The sequence below is a fragment of the Puma concolor genome, chromosome C2 (genome assembly GCF_028749965.1).
Source record: "Puma concolor isolate L17-30 chromosome C2, mPumCon1.1.hap2, whole genome shotgun sequence".
Taxonomy (NCBI): domain Eukaryota; kingdom Metazoa; phylum Chordata; class Mammalia; order Carnivora; family Felidae; genus Puma; species Puma concolor.
Genome location: NC_141675.1, coordinates 26,237,624 through 26,265,391, shown reverse-complemented (window position 1 = coordinate 26,265,391; position 27,768 = coordinate 26,237,624). Strand labels below are relative to the sequence as shown.

Sequence of the window (27,768 nt, the reverse complement as noted above, 5' to 3'; positions counted from 1 at the left end):
TTAAAAAAACAAAACAAAACAGAACAGCTCAATGAAACCAGGAGCTGGTTCTTTGAATGAATTAACAAAATTGATAAACCCCTAGCCAGTCTGATCAAGAAGAAAAAGGAAAGGACCCAAATAAATAAAATCAAGAATGAAAGAGGAGCGATCACAACCAACACAGCAGAAATACAAACAATAATAAGAGAATATATGAACAATTATACGCCAATAAATTAGGCAATCTGGAAGAAATGGACACATTCCTATAAACATATAAACTACCAAAACTGAAATAAGAAGAAATAGAAAATTTGAACAGACCCATAACCAGGAAGGAAATCAAATTAGTAATCAAAAATCTCCCAGAAAACAAGAGCCCGGGGCTGGATGGCTTTCCAGGGGAATTCTACCAAACATTTAAAGAAGATTTTACACATATTCTTTTGAAGCTGTTCCAAAAAAATAAAAATGGAAGGAAAACTTCCAAACTTATTCTCTGAAGCCAGCATTACCTTGATTCCAAAACCAAAGACCCCACTAAAATGGAGAACTACAGATCAATTTTCCTGATGAACATGGATGCAAAAATCTTCAACAAGATACTAGCCAACTGGATCCAACAATACATTAAAACAATCAAGTGGGATTTATACCTGGGATGTAGGATTGGTTCAATATCCACAAAACAATCAATGTGATACATCACATTAATAAAAGAAAGGACAAGAACCACATGATCCTCTCAATAGATTCAGAGAAAGCACTTGACAAAATACAGCATCCTTTCTTGATAAAACCCCTCAAGAAAGTAGACATAGAAGGATTATACCTCAAGATCATAAAAGCCATATATGAAAGACCCACTGCTAATATCATCCTCAATGGGGAAAAGCTGAGAGCTTTCCCCCTAAGGTCAGGAACATGACAGGGATGCCCACTCTCATCGCTGTTATTGAAAATAGTATTGGAAGTCCTAGCCTCAGCAGTCAGAAAACATAAAGGAATAAAAGGCATCCAAATCGGCAAGGAGGAAATCAAACTTTCACTCTTCGCAGATGACATGATAGTCTATATGGAAAACCCAAAAGATCCCACCAAAAAACTGCTAGAACTGATCATAGAACTGATCCATGAATTCAGCAAAGTCGCAGGATATAAAATCAGTCACAGAAATCGGTTGTATTTCTATTCTATACACCAATAATGAAGCAGCAGAAAGAGAGATCAAGGAATTGATCCCATTTACAATTGCACCAAAACGCATAAAAGACCTAGGAATAAACCTAACCAAAGAAGTGAAAAATGTATGCACTGAAAACTATAGAAAGCTTATAAAAGAAATTGAAGGCACCAAAAACTGAAAAAAATATTCCATGCTCATGGATTGGAAGAACAAATATTGTTAAAATGTTGATACTACCCAAAGCAATCTACATATTCAATGCAATCCCTATCAAAATAACACCAGCATTCTTCACAGAGATAGAACAAACAATCCTAAGATTTGTGTGGAACCAGAAAAGACCCTGAATAGCCAAAGCAATCCTGAAAAAGAAAACCAAAGTGGGAGGCATCACAATCCTAGACTTCAAGATGCATTACAAAGCTGTAATCATCCAGACAGTATGGCACTGCACAAAAACAGACACTCAGATGAACGGAACAGAAAAGAGATCCAGAAATGGACCCCCAAATGTATGAGCAACTAATCTTTGAGAAAGCAGGAAAGAATATCCAATGGAATAAAGACAGTCTCTTCAGCAAATGGTGCTGGGAAAACTGGACAGCGACATGCAGAAAAACGAACCTGGACCACTTTCTTACACCATACACAAAAATAAACTCAAAATGAATGAAAGACCTAAATGTAAGACAGGAAGCCATCAGAATCCTAGAAGAGAAAACAGGCAATAACTTCTTTGAACTCAGCCGCAGCAACTTCTTACTCAACAAGTCTCTGGAGGCAAGGGAAACAAAAGCAAAAATGAACTATTGGGACCTTATCAAGACAAAACGCTTCTGCAAAGTGAAGGAAACAATCAGCAACACTAAAAGGCAACCAACAGAATGGGAGAAGATATTTGCAAATGACATATCAGATTAAGGGTTAGTATCCAAAATCTATAAAGAACTTATCAAACTCAACCCCCAAAAAACAAATAACCCAGTGAAGAAATGGGCAAAAGACATGAATAGACACTTTTCCAAAGAAGACATCCAGATGACTAACAGACACATGAAAAGATGCCAAACATCACTCATCATCTGGGAGATACAAATCAAAACCACAATGAAATACCACCTCACACGTGTCAGAATGGCTAAAATTAACAACTCCGGCAACAGATGTTGGTGAGGATGCAGAGAAAGAGGATCTCTTTTGCGCTGCTGGTGGGAATGCAAGCTGGTGCAGCCACTCTGGAAAACAGTACAGAGGTTCCTCAAAAAGTTAAAAATAGAACTACCCTATGACCCAGAAATTGCACTACTAGGTATATATCTGAGGGATACAGGTGTGCTGTTTCGAAGGGGCACATGCACCCCCATGTTTATAGCAGCCCTATCGACAATAGCCCAAGTATGGAAAGAGCCCAAATGTCCATCAACAGAAGAATGGATAAAGAAGATGTGGTATGTATATACAATGGAGTATTACTTGGCAATCAAAAAGAATAAAATCTTGCCATTTGCAACTACATGGATGGAACCAGAGGGTATTAATGCTAAGCAAAATGAGTCAGTCAAAGAAAGACAAATACTCTATGACTTCACTCACATGTGGAATTTAAGATATAAAACAGATGAACATAAGGGAAGGGAAGCAAAAGTTACGTAAAAACAGGGAGGGGGACAAAACAGAAGAGACTCTTAAATACAGAGAGCAAGCTGAGGGTTGCTGGAGGAGCTGTGGGTGGGGGGATGGGCTAAATCAATAAGGGGCATCAAGGAAGACACTTGTTGGGACGAGCACTGGGTATTATACATAGGGGATGAATCACCGGAATCTACTCCTGAAAACATTATTGCACTGTATGCTAACTAACTTGAACGTGTTTAAAAATAGAAAAAATAAAATAAAATAAAAGAGAAAAAAGAGGCGGGGGATTTCAACAGAGAAGCAACACTAATAAACACTTAAGAAAATAAAAATTAACCGAAAAAAAGTAAGGCGCACAGAGATCAGTGTGCTTTCACAGAACAATTCAACATATACCTTTACATGTCTGTTTTTTTAATTAGCAGTGGCTGTTTGCATGAAACAGCTCCCTCTTACCAAATGATCTGAAGTCTCTGGATTATTGTCAATACGCTAGATGCCTCTAGGCCTGCCGTGTCCACCTGTGGCTACCGAGCACCTGAAAACCTAGCTACTCTGAACTGAGATGTGCTCGACGTGTAAGACACACGTCAGATTTTAAAGATTCAGCATGAAAAAAGAATGTAAAGCATCTCACTGGTAAATTTTTTATATTGATTATATGCTGAAACGATACTATTTTGACATACTGAGTTACAGGAAATATTTAAATTAACTCACCTGTTTCTTTTTACATTTTAACGTGTCTGCTAGAAAACTCAGAAGTACAGATGCATGGCTCCCATTGTATTTCCACTGGACAGTGCTGGTCTAGCCTGTCTGTGGTGGGGGTGGGGTGCTGGGGGGCAATCTGTTAGCAGGGAGGTCAGGAGGCTTGTCTTGAAGCTCCTTTGCAAAGTGAGTGCTGTTTTCCCCTGCAGTGCGTGTTTGGGGAGGTTTATTTGTGGGGGCTGCTGGAGGTTATTTGTGAGGCAAGGAGCTTTCCTGTCCCACAGTAACCAGAAATCGTTTTTCTAACATTTCCTTGTATTTTAGAAACAGCGTGGCAGTGCATCTAACAGTTTTACTGTATAATTTACATCTCATGAAACTCACAGTTTGGGGAGTTATACTACATTTACATATTATGCAACCATCGCCATAATTCAGTTTTAGGACAATTCCATCACCTTGAACATTTTTCTCATGCCCATTTCGAGCCAATCCCTGTTCCCAGCCACCACTAGGTAACCACTGATCTGCTTTCTATATACATAGTTTTGCCTCTTAAAAAAAAAAAAAAAAACTTTAAAAAAAAGTTTTATTTAATTAAGTAATCTCTACACCCCACATGGGGCTCGAACTCGTGATCTCGGGATCCAGAGTCACATGCTCTTTCAACTGAGCCAGCAAGGTGTCCCTAGAAATTTCAGGTAAATGGGATCATACAATAGATGGTCTTTTGTGTCTGGCTTCATTAGCATACTGATTTTGAGGTTCATCCATGTTCACAGTGCTTCTGTTACTAACCACCCCCCCCCCCTTTTCTCTATTTTTAGAGAAAACACAAATTGGTGGTAGGAAATTTGGGGAAAATTCCTCAGTAACTTGGTCTGAGCCTAGAAAAGTTGCCAAGGCTAACTCAAATTGTGCTAAAAATTTCATGTCACACCGGGATTTGAGCAAAGGGCACTGCTGATCTCTCTTCTGTTTTTAAAGAAAATTGTACTGGCAAAACAGTATTCATTTCCCCATTTTACCTTCCGGTTCTTGTCTATAAACTTCCATAATTTATACATTATTATACTCATAGTGCAGATAAAGATGTGCCATTCTACATTTTCCTTACCAAATACAATTTCTTTTTTTATAAATTATTTAAAAAATTTTTTTAATGTTTACTTATTTTTGAGAGAGAGAGAACAGTGAGAGTGCAAACAGGGGAGGCGCAGAGAGGGAGCCACAGAATCCGAAGCAGTCCCCAGGCTCTGTGCTCTCAACACAGAGCGTGACATGGGGGCTCGAACTCATGAACCGTGAGATCCTGACCTGAGCCATAGTCGGATGCTCAACCGACTGAGCCACCCAGGCACCTGCTTTGACATCAAATACATTTTCTAAATAATGATGATAAATTTCCTCACCGGAATCCACACTCTGTCACCTGGGAACTGAGCAGATGTAACTGCTTTTTATGGAATTTAACACTGTGGCAGTCATTCATGTATTCAAAGAACTGCAGGCTCTTAGGGCTGTGCTTACACTGAAATCTAACCAGATGAATCTAACATCTCACAGTTCTAAGACTTTGCAGTGCAAATCATGGTGTTTGTTTGATTAACAGACAACAGCTAAAAAGAAACATTCCAGGAATTCAATTTTCTTGGCTAATCAGCAGATACCCAAATAATAAGTATCTTCTGACATTGCCCCCCCCCACTCAAATCACTGAAAAGTTTACCCATAATAGTATGTGGACTTTAAAGAGTAGGTGGTGAGAATTTCTGATAAACACACCCTTAAAGACTGAATCACACATAAGTTGCAAAAGGAACCACCCGTGAAAATCACAGACCGTGACAAGTGAGGGTGGGAGGGGTAGAAGTTGGAAGATCCAGGCTGGGGTTGAACTCTTTCAATTGCATTTTTATTTTTATTTAAAGTTTATGTATTTTGAGAGAGAGAGAGAGAGAAGAGAGAGAGAGAGAGAGAATGGGACAGGGGCAGGGAGAGGGAGGGAGAGAGAATCCCAAGCAGGCTCCAAGCTGTCAGCTCAGAGCCTGGCAAGGGGCCTGAACTCACGAACCCGTGTGAGATCATGACCTGAACCAAAGTCAAGAGCCAGACGCTTAACTAAGGAGCCACCCAGGCACCCCTTTCAATCACATCTTTATTCACATAAAGTCAGAGTGAATCTGTTTCCTGTCTCCCATGCTTACTGTGGCCAGGGTGTTTAAGTCACCCACCCTGCTGAAGCAGACGTTGTCAGAAGACAATCCTTCAGCACCCTGGCTTTCTGCCTTAGGCACCCCCGTGTCTCCATTCCTTCAGGCTTCTGGCCACGTGCTGGGCCCACAAGCAAGACCGGCCAGGAGTGCCGGGGAGTAGCACCCCCAGGACTCCCCTCAAGAGATGACGATAAATCCACCAGCCCCCTCAGCCCTTGTGGGGCAACTGGAGGTGTCTTCCGTACAGCCTCACAGAGGGGCCCCGGCAGGACTGAGGCCCAGCTGCCCTCCGAGGAAACCTGGGAGGTTGGCTTTCCTCCCTTCCCCAGCTCCCTTCCTCACCTTCTTGTTTCCCAGGATCACTTCCCAAATATACTACTGGCCCCAAATCCTTTGCTTCACTGTCCACTTTTTGGGGGAGTCCAACTAAAACTTCTATTGAAATTTCAGGTAAGTATGGACTTTAAAGGGATTATATTACTACTTTTTAGCAGAATTTTCTGGGTCATCCTGGAGACGACCCAGAGAAAAGCAACCACACGAAAGAGTTGTACCATATTGTGATTCTCTTCTCAAGTAGTCTTACCTGAGCTTATCGCACCTCCCTAATTATACTCTAAACACACTGCAGTCTGGACCCGTGGGGACAGGGAGCTGGACACAGTGCTCACACTTCCTGCATATGAACTGATTTCATTCTCACAACGATGGCACGAAATGCGTACCATTACTGTCCTTGTTTGTTACAGAGGAGGAAACTGGGAGATTCAAGGAATTTGGTCCAAGGAACACGGCTAGAAAAGATAAAGCCAGGATTCCGGCCCAGGAAGCCTGGTTCCAGATCCCCGGAGAACAAGCCTCTGACACAACCCTGAGCGTGTGTGAGGTATTGAATCAATGCTTGCTCGATTGGAAAGTTACTACACGTAGAGAAAGGAAAGAAGATGGCCCACTAATCCCTTCAAATGTTTGAGGGCTTTGATCTGTAAGCCCCTTTGCTGGTCTGATGAAGTCCGTGGAGTCTTCCCCAGAAGAGTATTTTTAAGTGCATAAAAGAAAACACAGAGGAGTACAGAGAGGAAACCAATGATATTAAAATTCACTTATCAGAACTGTACCCGAGGGGCACCTGGGTGGCTCGGTCGGTTAAACATCCAACTTTGGCTCGGGTCACGATCTCGAGGTTCATGAGCTCGAGCCCTGTGTTGGGCCCTGTGCTGACAGCTCAGAGCCTGGAGCCTGTTTCGGATTCTGTGTCTCCCTCTCTCTCTGCCCCTCCTCCACTCGTGCTTGGTCTCTCTCTCTCTCTCTCTCTCTCTCTCTCTCTCTCTCACTCTTAAAAATAAACATTAAAAAAAATTTTTAAAAAGGTACCCCAAAGTGTTGTCTGGCAATATATGCATTTATCCTATGAGGAGATTATACCATCAATGGGTGTAATCTCTGTCATCGGGTTCCATAAATGTGTTGAATCTCTGTCCTTAGACTGTGACAGGAACGACTGTCTTAGTGACTGGTTTCAGGATAGGCATCGATGGTTGGCTCCAGAAACCTGAACTACCAGACCTTTTCCCTCCAAGCCACCCCCAACCCCACTAATGTTCTAGAACACAGATTTGATAGTATTTCTCACCAATTCTGAACCTCTCAGTGCTCCCTCTCCATTGTCCTCAGAATAAAGTCTAGGATGCCCAGGATGGCCTTCAAGGCCCGTGGGATCTTGAATGCAGTAATTTACCATACTCACCACCGACAGGTGCCTCCCACATTCCTTACACTCAGCCACAGTGAAGTCCCTGCTTCCCAAATCCACTATACACTTCCTGGGGGGTCCCTGCTTCCTCTGCCGGGGATGAGGGACAGCCCCAAAGCAGAGTCCTTCCCCCTCAGCTTCTTTGTAAAGTCTTCCATGATGGACCTTCTCCCAGGTAAAATTAATCACTCCTCCTCCCAGTACCCATTACTCTTTCCACATGCTTCCACTCTAGCGTAATGAACACATTACATTATGGTTATTGTGGACATATTTGAGGGCCTACTACAACATGAACGCTATCTTATTAATCTCAAACAGGGCCTGGCAGAATATCGCGCCTAGGATGAAAGTCAGTTCATGGTGGTTAAGACGGATTTGAGGGTGGGAGACGGGTAGTTAGTTCAATTGACACAAGTATGAGATAAGCTGCATCGAATGCCTCAGTATTTCCCATCAAAGGTCATGGATCTTCGGGCGACTGGAAACAAAGTTTGAAGCAGCCCACCCAAATCATGAAGTTTCCTTAAAGACTTGTGTTCTCTTAAAATTTCCTGTAAAACTGGCTCTCTCTGGCTTACTACGGTAACATTTGTTACCAAAGCGATGTTATCAGTTTTGTTGAAATTTTTAAAATAGACACTCCTAAAAACATCTGTCCTCTCTCATGTGGCTTCTTGCTGTCTCTGGCCTGCCAATAAACCAGTGGGGACAGATACCAGGGCTGAGAGGCAGGGACCTGGAAGGCTCTTCTTCCTGACCCCAGAGGTGAGGGCACCATTTGGCTGACTTTGACTGGAAGTCCGGGGAGAGACAACCCCCCCCCCCAGCAACCCCACCCCACCACCGCCCCAGGCAGCTGGATGCTGAATATACCGCATCTGGCACACCTAGCCTCCCAGCAAACAGTTCAGGGGCGTAATTATTCCTCAACCTGTCCGGTTTCTAATCTTTCTCCAGGGCCTTTCAGTGACTTGTTCTGTGAAGGAGAACAGCTTGTTGGGTTTTCCCAGGATGTCTCTCTGGGATTGTTACAGTTTTCGTGATTCTTTGGTTGCTGTTTAGACTTTATCATCCCTGACATGTGACTTCCTTATCTTTACGGGGCACACTTTTCTTGGACTGAGGAGAGCCTGAGCATGTAAGCAAGTTCTTCCCTTCTCTTTGAATGTGATCTATTTCTTGAAACTGTGGAATGGAGAGAGTGTGGATTTTTTTTTTATGTTTATTTATTTTTAGGGGGAGAGGGGAACAGAGAGAAAGACTCTCAAACAGGCTTCTCACTGTCAGCACAGAGCCCGATGCAAGGCTTGAACTTATGAACCTCGAGATTCAGACAGGAGCTGAAATCAAGAGTCGGACGCTTAATCGACTGAGCCACCCAGGTGCCCTGAGAGCATGAATTTTTGAGTCAGGCAGAGTTGGTTTCAGACTTAGTCCTGAAACTCACTGGCTATATAACAGTGTGCAAACAGTATAACCTGGCACAGAGCAAACAGTCCATAAATGTGAATTTTCATTTCCTTCCTTTTACTAGAAAGAGACAGTATCTAGTTCTGGGGTCTGAAAACCTAGCTGGTGTTGGCCCCTCACCAAGAGCTAGTCGCCATAAAATCTGAGAGCTTAAAATCAGCACCATTCTTTGCTGGAAGCAAAATTGGCTTAAAATTTGTCATGGAAAGGGGCACCTGGGTGGCTTGGTTGGTTGAGCATCCACCTTCGGCTCAGGTTATGATCTCACGGTTTGTGAGTTTGAACCTGCTTTGGGCTCTGCGCTGACCGCTCAGAGCCTGGAGCCTGCTTCAGATTCTGTGTCTCCCTCTCTCTCTGCCCTTCCCCTACTCACACTCTGTCTCTGTCTCTCAAAAACGTTAAAAAAAAGTGTGTTTTTTTTTAATTAGTCATGGAGGGTGTGCTGCAGATGACAACTCCCCGCGAGTGGGATCCGAGATCTATGCCTTTGTCGTGATGTCTCCAGCTCCTACCCAGCACGGGGACTCGACAAATGTCGGTTGACCGAATGAGTGAATAGATGGACAAAGGGATGAGTGAATCATCCTTCTAGAATGATGAAGGACTTGAGATGAAAACTAAATGTCAAAGTAATCAAATAATTTGTAATATGTGAATCTTATTTCCAAAAATCTATCTGATCCCTGAGACACTAATAACAAGTTGATGATGGAAGCACACAACGTGGGGGGTGGGGGGTGGGGGGCGTGCAGAGGGTAGCAGAGCCTTGAGAGCAGGTGGACTAAGGAGGTGGCTGGCTGGCAGGAGTTAATTGTTAGGGCAGTCAGGAGTCAGCAGGGAAGGCACGAGAAGGAGGGGCCCTGTAATTACTATTGTTTGAGCATAAACACATGTGGTTTTTTCTGGCACATAATTGCTGTGTTTCTGGGTTGCAGTGGTAGGTTGTGACTGCTGGAGATGTTTTGGAGGAACTTCAGATGCCTAAGCTCGGCTTTGCATCACCAGATGGTTTCCTGCCGTTGGCCGTCTCTGGCCTCAGCAGCAAGCTCCCTGCCTGTCTCCCGTTTCCAGCCTCGCCCCATCGCGGTCCTTTCCAAATCACAAATCACAGTGACCTTTCCCAATCGCAAATCAGATCTTAGGAACCTCCCCGCTTAACACTTCCCGTTCCTATTTCCATTGGAACAAAAACCCCAACACCTGAGTGCTAGTCCCAGCCCCTGCGGCGTGAGCAGCCCTCGCTGCCCCCTCCAGGGCCTCCCCTCACGTGTGTGACCTTGCAGGGCTCTGATGGCTCCACCGCTGTTCCAAGCCGGTGCCCAGCTCCTGACCTCTGTCTTTCCCTCTGTCTGGAAAGCTCCTCCTGCCAGGCAGGCTCTTCCTCCCCCCTCAGCTCGCAGATTTTTCCATTCCCCACAGTGCCCTCCTCTGACTTTCTGAGCTAAGGAGTTCTCTCCTGTCCTCCCTGCTTCTTTACATGCTTATTTTCTCCGTGTCACTTAGGTCTACCTGAAATCATCTTACTAGTTTATCTTTTTAGAGCTGTTTTTGTTTATTTTCCCTTTCCCTGATAGCACATAAGGCTTAGGGGTTTACATCCATCTGTCCCTGGCACAAAGTGGCCATGACAGGTGCTCAAAAATTATTTGTTAGGTGAATAAATAAATAAAATCTGTTCCACGGAGAATAAATAAGCTCATGGAGCAGAATCTCTGCCACACTGTCACCATCATTTGTTAGAAAGTGGGGGTGCGACCGTTCCTGCAGGGAGGAGAGAGAAGCGTCCGGAGCAAGGAGCTTAGAGGCTGCCCCAGTCTTCTAGGAACCTAACCTCTGAGGGGCGATTGCCCTGCATGACACAACTGTTCCAAGAAGCTCCTTAGGAGTCCCTGAAACTGCAGGAACCCCGAAGAGCTAGTAAATCTGGAAGCTGTCAATGACCCCACTGCCCCAGAATCCTGTTACAAGCAAAAATGGGTTTGCTTGGTAACTGTCCTCACAGCTGACGTGAACACCAGTTTGGATGCCTGTACTAGTCAGCCCTCTTGGGTAAGAGTAATGGCGTTGCTTAGAAAAGTTCAGTGGCGATGACAACGGAACCCGGGTATCTAAACAAAATGGGGATTTACTAGAAAGATATGAGAGGCTCATGCTTCTAGGAGGACGGACTGGCCTGATAAAGTCAAGAAGTAAGGAAATGCAGGGCAGAGCAGGTGAGCCACCGGGGACGGGAATGCAAGCCAAGAAGGGTGCAGAGGCAGGAAGCCCATCCGGTTTCCCAGGCACAGTAGGTGGGCCCCTGCCTTCCCTCTTCCGTTCTTTTCAGGGTTGAGAAAGGGCAACCTTGTCTGAAGCAGGATGTCCACAGATTACGGAAGCAGTGCACTCTCCCCTGCCAGCTCTGCCTGTTGAAAAACGAAGAGGTGACGGCAACACCTTCGTCATTCACCTCCACAGGACGTGATTACGCCCAGGCCTTGCCAGGGCCACAGGGCAAAGTGGCTCCGGCCGCAAAGCGTGTGTCACAAAGTCACATGCTTGCAGGGACCAGCGGGTCAGGGAAAGCCAGCTGGGCGAGAGACAGCTCGGGGGATGACGCCCCTGCTGAGCAGAGATCAAGCCCAGCCAAGGCGTCCCACCCCGGGTGTATTTGTGGGAGGATCGTGTGGTTTCTCCCTTCAACATATTGATGGAATGGATTCATCAGTGGCTTTCCTGATTTTGAAGCAAGCTCCAGCGGTGTGACGCAGCTTGTGAGAGCCAAGTGTTTAACGTTCAGGAGTTTTCAAGCCAGTTGAAGTCATGTTGGTAGTTTAAAATTAGCACCATTCTTTGCTAGTGCAAAATTAGCTTAAAATGAACTATGCTTTAAATTAGTCATGGTGGGGGGCGCCTGGGTAGCTCAGTTGCTTAAATGGCTGACTTCGACTCAGGTCATGATCTCACGGTTCGTGAGTTCGAGCCCTGCATAGGGCTCTGTGCTGACGGCCCGGAGCCCACGTCACCTTCTGTGTCTCCCTCTCTCTATGCCCCTCCCCCACTCACACTCTGTCTCTTTCTCTCTCAAAAATAAAACATAAAAAAAATTAAATTAGTCATGGTGGGAGTATTTACACCACGGGAATTGACAAATGCTACAAATCAGGCCTTTGGGGTTTTTGTTTCGTTTTAAATCTTTCCCAGAGAGCAGGTTGTTAAACCACTGCCCTATGGCTTGTATTCCTGAAATAAACTGTGCTTCGTCTTATGTATTCTTATTTTTTTAAGTTTGAGAGAGAGAGCACATGCATACGCAGGTGTGCAAACAGGGGAGCACCAGAGAGGAAACCCCAAGCAGGCCCCGTATCACCAGCACAGAGCACAACTTGGGACTTGAACCCACAAACTGTGAGATCATGACCTGAACCGAAACCAAGAGTCAGATGCTTAATCCACTGAGCCACCCAGGCACCCTTTATTGTAGTATTTTTTTTTTTTATCATTACTGGATTTTATTTTTAATCATAAATGAGATTGGTCTGTAGTTCTTTTTTATGGTGGGGGGGACGTCCTTTATCAGCTTTCCATGTTTCTGCATGGCTCAGGTTGAATCTCTGATTCTCAATCATCTGAGGAATATTTTAAAATGCAAATGCCCAAGTCATGTACCTGATTAATTAAATCAGAATCTCTGGGGGTGGGGCTCAAATACCAGTATTTTTATTTTATTTTATTTTATTTTATCTTATTTATTTATTTATTTAAAAAATTTTTTTTAACGTTTATTTTTGAGACAGAGAAAGAGCATGAACAGGGGAGGGTCAGAGAGAGGGAGACACAGAATCCGAAACAGGCTCCAGGCTCTGAGCTGTCAGCACAGAGCCCAACGCAGGGCTCAAACTCATGGACCGCGAGATCATGACCTGAGCTGAAGTTGGCCGCTTAACCGACTGAGCCACCCAGGCACCCCCAAATACCAGTATTTTTAAAAGCTCCTCAGATAATTCCCATGTTCAGTCAAGATTGAAAACCACTGCCCCCCACTGCCCTAGCCTAGGGCTTCTTAAACAATGCAGAGCCTCATTTAGTGGGTCTAAGTGGGGGGTGGGGATTCTGCATTTCCAACCAACTGCCAGGGACGCGGATGCCACTGGTCCCTGGACTACACTTCGAGTGGACAAGATTTTGAATAATCTTGTAATTATCTGTATTTCAAAAGTTAGATAAGATCCAGCTGTGCAGCCATTTCATCAATGCCTTTTCATTTTTTAAAAATTTATCTGAGAGAGAGAGAGCAAGTGAGAGTGTGCACCCATGCACAAGCAGGGGAGAGGGGCAGAGGGAGAGAAAGAGAATCCTGAGCAGGCTCCACGTTCAGCACAGAGCCAATGTGGGGTTCCATCCCACGACCCTGGGATCGCGATCTGAGCCCAAATCGAGGTGGATGCTCAACAGACTGAGCCACCCAGGTGCCCCCCAATGGCTTTTTCAACAGCAAATCTCATTATTTTTTCTAATCTCTTCCATAGTCATTGATTTATTTATAGTTTCCACTTCTTTCTGTGTCAATTTTGCTATTTTGCATTTCTCAAAAAACCTATTTTTTCTAGGTTTTCAAATTCACTGCCAGAGTGACATGTGACATTTAATAGTCCCTCATCATTTTAAACACCCCTATATCTGTAGTTACAACAATTCATATTCAAAAGTTTGAAAAATATTGAGACAATCAACCAAACATCTGTGACTGACTGATCCTTGGACTTCCAATTTGAGATCCTTCCAAAGACCCCGAATTACTCCACCATTTCTCTGGTTTTTAAGTCGTTGCTGACTCCAGAAGATTCCATTAAACTAGTTACTGAAGAGGTAATCTCAGAAACAATTCCGGAGCTGGTCACAGTTAACCCTATAATTCAATCACTTTATATTACAGGTGGGGAAACTGAGGCCCATAGGGGAGTATGACTTATTCACTTATAATGGAAAGATTAAAAGTAGAATGCAGGATGTCCAGGAATCCAGTCGGGGATAGGAGACATATCACCATTACATCCTTAGTGTAGCCCCCACAATCCAACAATTTAAGAATGGTCACCAAATGTGAAATGATGTATAAAGTAGGGTGTTTATCTGGCACCCATGGCCTTTGACATTGAGACCATTTTTGTCGTGTTCACACCTTTTTTCTATAACCCTGAGAAGGTGATGTAATTAAGAAACCAATGATTGGAGCTGTTGTGCACTGTTTGTGGGAGCATAGAATGGCATAGCCACTGTGGACAACAGTACGGTGGTTCCTCAAAGAATTGAAAATAAAATTACCCTATTATTCAGCAATGCTACCTCTGGGCATATATCCAAAATACACAAAAGCAGAGTCTCAAAGAGATAGTTACACACTCGCGTGCACAGCCGCCATTATTCACAATGGCCAAAATGTGGAAGCAACTCAATTGTCCATTGACACATGAATGGGCAAGCAAAATGTGCAATATACATGCAATGGAAGATTATTCGGCCTTAACAAAGAAGGGAATTCTGACCTGTGTACAACCTGAAGGCAAAAGGGAGTTTTTCCCAGAGCCCGTGAGCCCACACTCATTCACCACCGATGCACTTGGAGCTCCAGTCTCTCCCATTGAGCAGAAAGCCGAGGCCCACCTGCTCGTGCCACTGAAACTGCCATCAGAGCTGCTGGAGCCCTCAGCGTCCCCTCGCCACCGCCTCGCCCCCGCCCCAGGACCCCAGCAGTGCACGGCCCACAACCGTCTACCACAGCTGCTGTCGATGTCACAAAGAGGGGCCGGGGAGAGGGCATTTCTCCCACCCTCCTGCCTTCCAACCGACTCACACAAGGGCCTTGCGCCGGCAGAACCTAACTGGCACGGAACCCAGCTGGCAAGGAAGCTTGGAAAATGCGGTTTCCAGGCTGCCATCCTCTGAGATACAGAGGAGAACGTGGAAAGGCAGCAATGAGGCTGAACGGCCGCAGACCATAGCCGGGTGTAGTTACCAAGAGGGAGTGATGAGGCAAGGAGGCGGATCTGAACATCAAGTCTTGAGATTCACACACGTCCCACCAAGTAACGCTCAGCAGCCCTGACTGGTGGGGGGGGGGGGGGGGGCACAGATTCCATCTGGCACGGCCCTGCTTCTCTGGTCTTTCCATAAAAACCGCCTAGCCCAGAGGAGACTCCTGTGCTGGCCTCAGGAGGGAAGCTGGAGGTTGTGGAGTCCTCCCTGCGGAAGAGCTCGATGTGCTGAGGGTCTTCTGTGAGGTCAAAACAGCCTAGAAACCTGAGACCCCGTTTAGGAGCTGCGGTAGTCTGCTCGGCTGCCATAGCAAAATACCACAGGCCGGGCAGCTTGAACGGCAGGCATTTATTTTCTCACGGTTCTGGACACTGGAAGTCTGAGCTCAAGGTGTAGGACTGAGACCAGTCTCCCTGGCTTGCAGACAGCCACTTTCTAGCCTCGTCCCCACACGGCCTTCCTTATCTCTGTGCGCACGTTCCTGGTGTTTCTTCCTCTTCCAAGAAAGACACCAGCCTTGTTGGATCAGGGCCTACCCTTATGGCCTCATTTAACCTTAATTACCTCTTTAAAAGCTCTATCTTCAAACACGGTCACATTGGGGATTTAGGGCTTCAAGGCAAGAACTGGGAAGGGGAGGGCGGTGGGCACCGTTCAGTCCATAAGAGGAGCCAAGTGGATATTTGTGACTCACAATAAACAGAGACCGGGCTGTTAAGTACTGGTCAGGAACCTGCCAATCACCCCCAACCCTCTACCCCCAGTTAAAACCTATTTTGGCCTTCTGTTCATTTATACAGGCAGGCATGTACTGGAGGCATGGATGTTGACATCAGGCAGATGATTACAGAGAGACAGTGGCATACTCACAGCAGTGAGGGCACAGGCACCCAGAAGAGAGCTCCCCACTCAGGCTGTTGGTGGGAGGCAACACAGGCAAAGATCCCAGGTAAGTGTTCCCGGAGAAGGAGACCCTAGAGCCCGATCCTGAAATAGGAGACGGACTTATCCACTTGAGAAGGGGATTCGTTTAACCAGCAAGCTTCCAAAAGCCCCAAGCGTCCCTATTTGACCAGAGCCATCCCGGAGGGAGCTTAGAGTCCGTGTACAACATTTCTACTTAAGATGTGGGCCGCTGGATCAGGAATAGGAGAATCACCTGAGAGCTCGTTAGACCCTCAGGGCCCATCCCAGACTTACTGAATCAAAATCCATAATTGAACAAGATTCCTAGGAGATTTGTGTGAAGATTAAAAGTTGGGAAACACTGATCAAATACAAAACTATTGTTTCACAGAAGGAAAAACCAAGGCCCAGAAAGACGACATGGTCCTTTTAAGATGACACAGCATTTACAACAAACAAAAAAGTCCCGAATCTAAGCCCCTGTCCCTGCCTTGCAAACAACCTTCCTACCGTGGACTGACATATTTACCAGCTCACCTGAGACTGCTATGTCACATTCTGATGCTGACCTTTGTACTCAATGAGCCCTTGGAGGGCTTGTTAGTAACTCTCACTCACGAGGTGAAAACGAACTTGTGGGGGGTGGCTCCCAACAATATACCTCAGTTGATGCTGTTCTGCCTTCCGTTTGGGATGGTCTTGACTGCTTTCTGGCAGGCTCCCACAATGTCTGTATTTTCCTGGGGGTTCACTATTCTCCCTGGTGTTGTTGCCACGATCGCTGCCTCTACCTACAAGACACTAAGTTCATCCTAGCACCTGGGACCCCAGTACCAACTCAGGTGGCCCTTGTAGGCCCATCTTCCATATTCAATGTGTGTCTGTTTCTTATTATTCCAGTTTATTTCTTTATGTGGTAGCCACCACCAATTGTCTGGGTCAGGGACTATCCTTGAACTTGGTTTAAGGTATTTTGAGACTCTTGGTGCCCCTTGTACACCTCACAAAAGCATATGCAAGTACTTCTTGAAGTAAGGTACTTTCAATATAGAGCCCTCAAATAAGCCAACAAGGTAGATCAACAAGGCACATTTGTTGATATCTTTGGGAACAGGAAACTATAGCAACTGATACAGTCTTCCCAGAACTAAGTAGAACTTCTAAGGGAAAAAAATGCAATAACCAAAAGACATATAAGCATACCTACAAATCTCAATGGATAACTTTAACCCTAAAAGAAATACAACTGAAGACAGAATTAGAGAATTGGAAGATAGCTCTGAAGAAATTCTTCAGAGCATCATTCCAACAGCTAAAAAAGATAGAAAATGCAGAGGTGCCTGGCTGGCTCGGTTGGGGGAGCGTGCAACATTTGATCTCAGGGTCGTGAGTTCAAGTCCCATGGTGGGTGTAGAGATTATTTAAAATAAATAAATAATTTGTAAAAAAAAAATTAAAAAGAGGGAAAATGCAGAAGGAAAGATAAGAGACATAGAAAATATATTTTAAAAGTCTAACATATGTTTCAGGACACCTGGGTGGCTTGGTTGGTTAAGCGTCTGACTTGATTTCGGCTCAGGTCATGATCTCACAGTCATGGGATCAAGCCTTACACTGTGCTCCATGCTGAGTATGGAGCCTGCTTGGGGTTCGTTCTTTCTCTCTCTTTTTCTCTCCACCCCTCCCCCAAGCTGTGTGCGCTCTCTCTCTCCAAAAAAAAAAATAAATAAATAAACATTTAAAAATAAAATAAAAGTCTAACATACATTTTATCAGAGACTCGGAAGGAGGAGTGAGAGAGAAGGGGGTGGAAGCAATCCTGAAGATGTAGTGAAGGTCTGAAAAGGTGACCCTTACAGCACTGATCAAGAGTAAAAGGTCTGCTGAAAAGAAACAGATGGTCTCCATGTGTGTGCCTAATGGTGGGTTCTTTCTTCCTCCCTGGAACCGGAGAAGCCGAATCAAAGGGCTGAGTTTCACCTCCAGTCTCATCCTTGGCTACAATACCCCCTCCCCCCAGTTGTCTTTTGTTGTTGTTGTTGTTATTGTTGTTGTTTTTCATCTGTTTCCAGCAGGTCCTTATGCTATATGTGAAAATTTTTTTAAAAATTCAGTGTTTATTTTGGATTTTACATACATGGCAGACAATCTTTAGGTAAAAATGTATAGTCCACTGAATAAGAAAGTGTTTTCTTTTTTCTGGCATTGTTGATGTTAGAGATATCTGGGACAGGAAACAAACCCCTTTGGAGTCCGAGTGGCAGGCCTGTTGCCAATGGCTGTGTGGTTTGTGCACTGCACAAACATACTGATGAATGAGCACTTTTATGCAAAATAGAAAACAGTACTGCTCTGGGCAAGTGCAGCTCGATCATAGCTTGTGGAGCACCTTGGTGTGGAAGGTGCCCTCTGGCAGACAGTCCCTGTAGCCAGAGGACACAGCGTGACCAGGAGAGCTACGGCTGGTTTCAGATCCCATCCTCTCAAGCTGTGTAACACCAGGGTGCCCCACCAAGCTATGATTGAGTTGTACTTGCCCAGAGCAGGACTGGTTTCTATTCTGCATAAAAGTGCTCATTCATTAGTGGGGTGCTACCAAACTGTCCACTGGAGAAATGTCTGATAAAATATGAACCCCAAAATACATAAAGAACTTATCCCACTCACCACCAAAAAAACAAAGAATCCAGTAAAAAAAAAAAAAATGGGTGGAAGACATGAACAGACATTTCTCCAAAGAAGACATCCAGGTGGCCAACAGACCCATGAAAAGATGCTCAACATCACTTGTCATCAGGGAAATGAAAATCAAAACTACAATGAGATATTACTCACAGCAGTTGGAATGGCTAAGATAAAAAAAAAAAAATACAAGAAACAGGGGCTCCTGGGTGGCCCAGTTGGTATAGAGCATCCAACTCTTGATTTCAGGGTCGTGAGTTCAAGCCCCACATTGGGCGTGGAGCCTACCTAAAAACAAAAAACACAAGAAGCAAGTGTTGGTGAGGATACAGAGAAAAAGGAATCCTTGTGCACTGTTGGCAGGAATGGAGACGGGGGCAGCCACTGTGGAAAAAGATATGGAGGTTCCCAAAAAAGTTAAAAATAGAACTATTCTATGATCTAGTAATCACACTACTGGGTATTTACTCAAAAAATACAAAAACACTAATTCAAAGGGCTACATGTGTCCCTGTGTTTATTGCAGCATTATTTACAATAGACAAATTATGGAAGCAGCCCAAGTGTCCGTCAACAGATGAATGGATAAAGAAGATGTGATATAGATAGATAGATAGACAGATAGATAAATAGATATAGTATAATGCTAAGTGAAGTGAGTCCGAGAGAGTCAAGTACCATATGAGTTCACTCATATGTGGAACTTAAGAAACAAAACAAATGAACAAAGGGGAAAAAAGAGAGAGAAACCAAGAAACAGGGAGGCTATAGGGAGAAAACTGATGGTACCAGAGGGGAAGCAGATGGGGGGATGGGTAACATAGGTCAAGGGGATTAAGAGTACACTTACCATGATGAGCACTGAGTAATGTATAGAACTTATGAATCACTATATTGTACACCTGAAACTAATATAACGCTGTATGTTAACTACACTGGAATTAAAGTCAAAAACTTAAAAAAAGAGGGGCTCCTGATTGGCTCTGTCGGCTAAGTGTCTGACTCCTGATTTCAGCTCAGGTCATGAACTCATGGTTTGTGAGTTCAAGCTCTGCACTGGGCTTGACACTGACAGTGCAGATCCTGCTTGGGATTCTCTCTTTCTCAAAATAAATAAATAAATGAAAAAAAAAACAACCTTAAAGAAAGATGAATCCATTCTCAGTTATCTCGCAAGGGCAAGCCAAAGCTAGGTAATTGTGTGTGTGTGTGTGTGTGTGTGTGTGTGTGTGTGTGTGTGTGTGTGTTGTGTGTGTGTGTGTGTGTACGTGGTTTCCCATGCCTTGTCAGGCAACTAATGCCCAGGTTTACCTGGCACTAGGGGGTTTCCTGTGATGTAGGACTGTCCTAGCCAACTGGGATGGCTGTTCACCCTGCTTTTGGGAATTCCCACAAGTTGGGCAACCTTGGACTGTTATTACATGAAGGACTGAAATTCCTAGTGTTTTCCCTTTCTCTTCCCCTGTGGTTCCCAGGCCTCGGGCTGGGTTTAAAGGGTACGGGCTGTGTCACAGTGGGAGGAAGTCTTCCCATGCAAAGTATGCATCTAACGGGGATGTTCCAGGATCAGCTGCTCAGAATTCTTGGTTGACTTGGAAGGTTACTTTTCTCCCCATGCATCCCTCCCAAAGGTGCTGCCTGACTACTACTCATTGTTTCTTACTCTTTGTTCTGTTCTCTTTTTTCTAACTCGGTCCTGCACGCCTTCAGAACACTATTTCTCCGCTCTTTGGGTCCCCGAATACAAAAGACCCCTTTCCTAATCTGACCCCTGGTCTACCTCTGAGCTTCCGGTTGTTTTTTTAAATTGCCTTCCTCCCTCCTGATTATAAAAGTATATATATTTGTTGTAAAATATTTAGAGAGTACAGAAAAGAATTAACATTTTATTGTACTACATTTCTTACCAGTATTTTTTCTAAGAATATTTTTATATAGTTCAGAACAGACTGTATAATTTTATATTTGGATCTTTTTTAAGATTAGCACTGAAACATAAACATTGTATTAAAATGTTAAAGACATTTTCCTATGACAGTCACATCAGCAGGATGGCAGACTAGGAAGGCACAGGCTTTCCTTCCCCCACAGAGGTACACAGGTTAACTACATGTATGGACCAAAATACCTCTGTGAGAACTGTACAGACCAGCTGAAAGCTACAACACCCAAGCCCTTGTAAAACCAAGAAAGGACTCCAGCAAAAAGGAGATGCTACAATATATAAAGAACTCCTATAACTCAATGACAATGGCAAACAACAAAAATGGAATGGACATTTTCCCAAAGATGGTATACAAATGGCCAAGAAGCATATGAAAAGATTCTCAACAGCACTAGTCATCAGATAAATGTGAATCAAAGCCACAGTGAGATGGGGCACCTGGGTTGCTCAGTCAGTTAAGCATCCAACTCTTGATTTCGGCTCAGGTCATGATCTCATGGTTCACGAGTTCGAGCCCTGCATTGGGCTCTCTGCTGACAGTGGGGAGCCTGTTTGGGATACTCTCTCTCTCTCTCTCTCTCTCTCTCTCTCTCTCTCTCTCTCCTCTCCCCTGCTCATGCTCTCCTCCTGCCCCCCCCCCCCTTTAAAAATATAGATAGATAAACATTTAAAAAACCCACAATGAGAATGTAAACTGGTGCAGCCACTCTGGAAAACAGCATGGAGATTCCTCAAAAAATTAAAAATAGAACTACCCTACAACCCAGAAACTGCACTACTAGGTATTTATCCAAGGGATACAGGAATGCTGTTTTGAAGGGGCACATGCACCCCAATGTTTACAGCAGCACTATCAACAATAGACAAAGTATGGAAAGAGCCCAGATGTCCATCGATGGATGAATGGATAAAGAAATACATATACAATGGAGTATTACTCGGCAATCAAAAAGAATGAAATCTTGCCATTTGCAACTATGCAGATGGAACTAGAGGGTATTATGCTAAGTGAAATTAGTCAGCGAAAGACAAATATCATATGACTTCACTCATATGAGGACTTTAAGAAACAAAACATATGAACATAAGGGAAGGGAAGCACAAATAATATAAAAACAGGGAGGGGGACAAAACAGAAGAGACTCTTAAATATGGAGAACAAACTCAGGGTTACTGGAGGGGTTGTGGGAGGGGGATGGGCTAAATGGGGAAGGGGCATTAAGGAATCTACTCCTGAAATCATTGTTGCACTATATGCTAACTTGGATGTAAATTAAAAAGTAAATAAATAATTAAAAAAAAAACCAAACCCTCAGTTTACTAACCACACAGCCCATCATAGCAACCCCTTCTAGGCCTGCTCACTGCCTTCCTATCCCTTTGGATAGTTCTTCCCTACATGAATAGCTTATTCTGTAATCAGCTAACAAACTGTCCTATCTCAACATCCTTGTTAAAACCAAATTTAAGCGTTTCATCCACCACTGAATTGTTTAAATACTTCTGATTTCTTGGCATGCTTTCAAATACGATTTTCTATTTTTTTCCCAAATATAAGTACTTCGAGTACTTAACACTTTGATTTTGGCCCAGTAAAGCTGATTTCACACTCCTAGCCTCCAAAAAAAAAAAAAGACTATTAAAATTGTGGAGGACTCCAAAGAATTTTTATGTGAGTTCTAGCTACCGATGTCTACCATATTGGAAATTAAAACTAAGAAATATCTAAAATGTGTGTTGATTCATTTCAGAATAACAATAAACCCACTACATGTGGGTTTAAATAACATACTTTTATATGAAAATGACTACATTTTCAGAGCTAAATAAATAAATAACCCACAATGAGATATCACTTTATATCCATTAGAATGCTACTATCAAAAATATACACATTAACAAGTGTTGCTGAGGACGTGGGGAAATTGGAACCCTCGTTCCAATTGGGTAGGACTGAAAAATGGTACAACCACTATGGAATGCAGCATTGAGGGTTCTTAAAATTTAAAAATAGACCTGCCATACAATCCAGCAATCCTACTTCTGGGTACACGGCCAAATGAGTTGAAAGGAGGGTCTCAAGAGATATTTGTACACCTGTGTTTATAGCAGCATTATCCGCTGTAGCAAAGGATAGAAGCAACCCAGATATCCATTGGCAGATGAATGGATAAGCAAACTGTGGTATATACACAAAGCGGAATTTTATTCAGCTTTAAGAAGGAATGAAATCCTGTTACATGCTACAACATGGATAAACTTTGAGGATGTCACACTAACTAAAATAAGCCCGTTACAAAAAAAGACAAAAAACGATACGATTCTGCTTATATGAGATGACTGAAGTAGTCAAATTCACAGAAACGTAAGGTATAATGGTGCTCACCAGAGCCTAGGGAGGGGAGGCGAAAAGGAAAATGGCATTAAGTGGGTACAACGTTTCGGATTTACAAGACAAAATTGTTCTTTTTTTTTTTTCAATTAAAAACAATGTTTATTTGTTTTGAGAGAGAGAGCATGAGTGAGTGGGGGAGGGACAGAGAGAGAGAGAGACAGAGACAGAGACAGAAAGAGAGAGAATCCCAAGCAGGTTCCGCACTGTCAGAGCAGAGCCCAACATGGGGCTTGATCTCACGAACCATGAGAGCATGACCTGAGCTAAAATCAAGAGTGGGATGCTTAACCGACTAAGCCACCCAGGCGCCCAGCAAGATGAAAATGTTGCAAAAGCTCTTTAACAATGTGAATACAGTTAACGCTACTGAACTGTCCGCTTAAAAATGGTTGATGATAAATTTTGTTATGCGTATTTTTCACCAGTTTAAAAACACTTCCTATATATAATGTCCACTGACTATATTCCATTTTGTCGTGTGATGTACTTCAGTTGGCTTATCCATTTCCTCACTAGTCATTTGGACCAGGGGTCAGCAAACTTTTTATTAAAGGACCAGTTAGAAAATACTCTAGGCTTTGCTGGCCATAGTCTCTGCTGTGAGAGCATGAAAGGAAATATAAACAATGTGTACGTGGGTGTGGCTGTGCTTCAGCGCAACTTTACTTACCAAAATGGGAGAAAGGCTGGATTTGATCCATGGGTCAAGGTGGCTGAACCGTGGTGTAGACTGTTTCTAATATTTAGTGTTACAACTCATGCTGCTAATAAACACCTTCGTAAAGGAGTCCTTATAGATATGTTAGCTTGTCTCGGAGGAAAGAATCCGACAAATTAATGCGAAACAAGGCATGACCATTTCTAAGGTCCTTGACACATACTCTGGGACACAGGTTAAAGCAGCTCTCTGAATAGCGACCTGACCCTGCTTCGGCAACATCCTGGACTCTGCGCAAGAGAATACCTGGAACTAGCCTATCTTTCGTTCTAAGCACACACCACAGGGTCAGCTCCCCTGAGTTTTCTCCATCCCTCCAAATCCTTCAGCCCCTTTGCACTCGGCAATCACACCAATCTCTTTCTTCCACAGATTGTCCCTCAGTCCATGCGCGGCCCTTTCCTCCCCGACCCCACTGGGAGCAGATGGCAGACTAAGTGGCAGAACAAGTGCGCTCATTTCAGCTCCTTCTAGAAACCCCACTAGAACGATAACAAAAGGGTTTTGCACAGGATAAAGTCATAAAGACATAATAGAATGGGGGGAGAGGGGACTTGAAAGCAGAGGGACGAGTAACAACTGACCTAGTGTACCTGAAAAGCTGAATCTGAAGCCAATAGTGATGAAAGGTAAGAAAGCAACTCAGTCTGCACGGAGAACTCCCAAAGGTTTTGTGCCTCAGGATCGTGGGTACAGACGGCATTGAAAATAGGTCTTTGAGGAGCAGTTATACCCCCAAGCCCCCTCCCCATGTCCCCAAGGCCAGACGACTGAACAGTCCCCACCCCAGAACAAGACTAGAGGCTAAACACAAAATGCGTCTCTTGGCCTAAGGGGACACACCAGGCAAAACGGAGGATGCACCACTATACGGTAAATAGTACTCCTAAACACTTTCCCAGAAAACTCTGTGAAAGCTTACGTGCCAAATGTTGAGATTCTCCCCACTCCACACTGGCTTGGCTCCCAGATCACGAGTAGCGTGGATGGCATCCACCCGGCAGGGGCTGAAAGCTTATTTTCGGGAGAGACCTAAAGATAGCAGACTAGAGGTTATACAAAGCAACAGCCTCGTCGGATCGCCACACCGGGAAGCCCACATTGACAGCTCCCCCTCGTGCTCAGAGATTCCCAGCAGCTCCCCGTTCTAAAATATAAATGGAAAACCAAGGATCACTACACATCTGAGAAAAGCTCCTAAAAATAAAGATAGAGACCAAAACAGGAAAGGGGAAAAAAGAGAGAAAACAGAGTGATGGTTAATTTAATAACCATGAGTTAGATGAATTCTTTCTCTCTGCCTCACTATCCTTGACCTGGGACTACAGCTCTTAGACTTCTTAGCCTTCTTGAGTGTGTGGGCCAGTTCCATACAGTAGTTCTCCCTCTCTCTCTCTCTCTGTGTATACATAAACTGTATACAATTGAGACTTGAACAACATGGGTTTGAACTGTGTCCATTTATATGCAGATTTTTTACAGCACAGTACTTAAGTGTATTTTCTCTTTATTATGGTCTTAACATTTTCTTTTCTCTAGCTTACTTTATTGTAAGAATAGAGTATATGATACAGGTAACATACAAAGTATGTGTTAATTGACCATTTATGTTATCAGTAAGGCTTGCAGTCAACAGTAGGGTTAAGTTATTGCAGATTATTTTACTAGCCCCTGTGTTGTTCCCGTGTCAACTGTATGTATCTATCTATATACCTATCTATACATAGGTTCTGTTTTTCTGGAGAACTCCGACTAATACACAGGGACACTGTACAGGGAGATAGCCTAAATTACACCTCGAGGAGAAAAATTAGAATTCAATTTTATTTTCCCTAATGAGACAAATTAAATATTAAAGAATATGATTTTGTCTGATAGGGTTGAGTTTTGAAGGGTCACAAATCATTGTACGGTCTAAGATTTTTTGGCCAACCACCAAAGAACCACGTTTTGTGCCTTTGGGGACAAAAGTGTCCCTGAGGAGAATGCATGCCCTGGAGAGATAGAAGACACTGCATCCATGAAACAAGACTAAGTTGCTATTTTTAAAACGAACAATGAAAGAATACAAAAGGGTTCCTGGAATTTAAAAGTATGAAAGCAGATGGGGTACCTGGGAGGCTCAGTCAGTTAAGCATCCGACTCTTGATTTCGGCTCAGGTTAGGATCTCACACTTGGTGGATCTGAGCCCCACATCAGGCTCCGTGCTGACAGTGCAGAGCCTGCTTGGGATCCTCTCTCTCTCTCAAAATAAATATAAACTTTAAAAAATATATAAAAAATAAAAATATGAAAGCAGAAGTTAAAAACTCAGTGAAGGATTGTGAATCAAATCTCCCAGAAAGCAAAACATGAAAAAAGAGAGATGGTGGAAAAAGAGAGAACAGACTGTAAAATTATAGTAGTGGTAGAGAAAGTTCGATGTTTAATAATAAGAGCCCCAGAAAGAGAATGAGCAGTGTGTGTGTGTGCGTGTGTGTGTGTGTGTGTTAAAACGTTTACTTATTTTTGAGAGAGAGCATGCATGCACGCGCACATGGGTCAGCAGAGAGGATAAGGCAGAAGGAGACAGAGGGAATCCCAAGCAGGCTTGTGCTGTCAGCGCAGAGCCCGATGAGGGGCTCAATCTCACGAAGGGTGAGATCATGACCAGAGCCAAAATCAAGAGTCAAGGCACTAACCAACTGAGGCACCCAGGCACCCTGAGTGTGAGCATGTTTTAAATTTTATTCATTTGAGGGGCGCCTGGGTGGCTCACTCGGTTGAGCGTCCAACTTCGGCTCAGGTCGTGATCGCACAGTCTGTGGGTTCGAGCCCCGCGTCAGGTTCTGTGCTGACAGCTCAGAGCCTGGAGCCTGTTTCCAATCCTGTGTCTCCCTCTCTCTCTGCCCCTCCTCCAGTCTCACTTTGTCTCACTCTGTCTCTCAAAAATAAATAAATATAAAAAAAATAAATTTTATTCATTTGAAAGGCAACAAAGGGAGTCTCAATTCAATAACTATTTCTAATCAGAGCTGACCATTTTGTCATAAGTTGTAAATTGTCTCATTTTGCCGGTCACAATGGTTTTCTAGACGTGCTTGGGAAGACACTCTAAAGGAGCTCTGCGTCACGTTCTCATCTCCACGGCCATGCCCTAAACCAGGGCATAGGACGCCTCTAATGCGAAGTGTGGAAATATTCTTTCCAAGTGATGGTGACAGTTGTCACGCTCAGGTTTTCCATAGCCTCTCTTCCTCTTTTTCTTTCCTCTGGTGCCGTGTGTTTGTGCTTGGTTTCCTAGCTGCCCCACTTTGGCTCAGTGAAGTCCCCTACCTCTGTGTGTGCCCACAGTCCTCCTACTCCTATATTCCAGCCAGGGTGACCCCACAGCACCCTGTTTCCAGTTGGTACCTACTGAACACTAGCTACTGAAATGCCACGTGTGTGAGAAGGGCAGAAAAGTGAAAATGTAGCTAATTTTGTGTTTAATGACTCATTTGGCTTCAGAAGCAGAGCCTATTTACGTTCATATTCAATATTTGCCTCCCAACAGCAAACACGGTCCCGCTTTACTCTCTCGGTGCACATGATTTCTTTCACAATTTTCCCTTTCTTGGTTGATGACTGTGAAATAGGAAGCTGAATGCTGTCAAAGATAACTATGAATAATGTGTGAGGCAAATAAGTATCCAGGCTGAGACCCTTCTCTTGCGTTGCCTTAATCCCTAGCAACAGTAAAAATGAATCCACGGAACCATTCAGGGATGGGGGAGGGGGGGGCTTGCAGACCCTCTCAGAACCTATTACCTAAAATGTTGCCCAAATTCAGTTGAAAGCAAACCACCTTCCACAGGTAAGGTATATTGAACGCTGGATAAAAGCATCCTTGCTATTTCCACAATGAGGCCAAAATTGATCATATGGGATAAAGTTGACCTAGAAAACACATTTGTAAGCATTTGCCTTCCTTTTCGATGACAATAAAAATGGACACGCTGGAAAGGCCAACGGGATTATTTAGCGTCTGGCGCCCCCTTGCGGCCTCTTTTGAGGACCCTATGCTTAAAAATGACAGGCTTCTGGAAGAGAAATTGGGGTTTAAGAAAAATGGGAGAGGTTATTTTCTTGGGGAATACAAACTAATAGAAATAACTAGCACTTGGCTGGC

At 43.9% G+C, this 27,768-nt stretch overlaps 1 long non-coding RNA gene across 1 annotated transcript in view; it reads right to left on the bottom strand.

The window, feature by feature from the left end:
• Positions 1–25,849, bottom strand: part of LOC147577153 (uncharacterized) — a 31,417-nt gene extending 5,568 nt beyond the window's left edge. Inside the window, exon 1 of the long non-coding RNA XR_015239968.1 lies at positions 23,570–25,849. This is a non-coding gene — a long non-coding RNA (uncharacterized LOC147577153). The remainder of the gene's footprint in view (positions 1–23,569) is intronic.
• Positions 25,850–27,768: the final 1,919 nt, after the last annotated feature.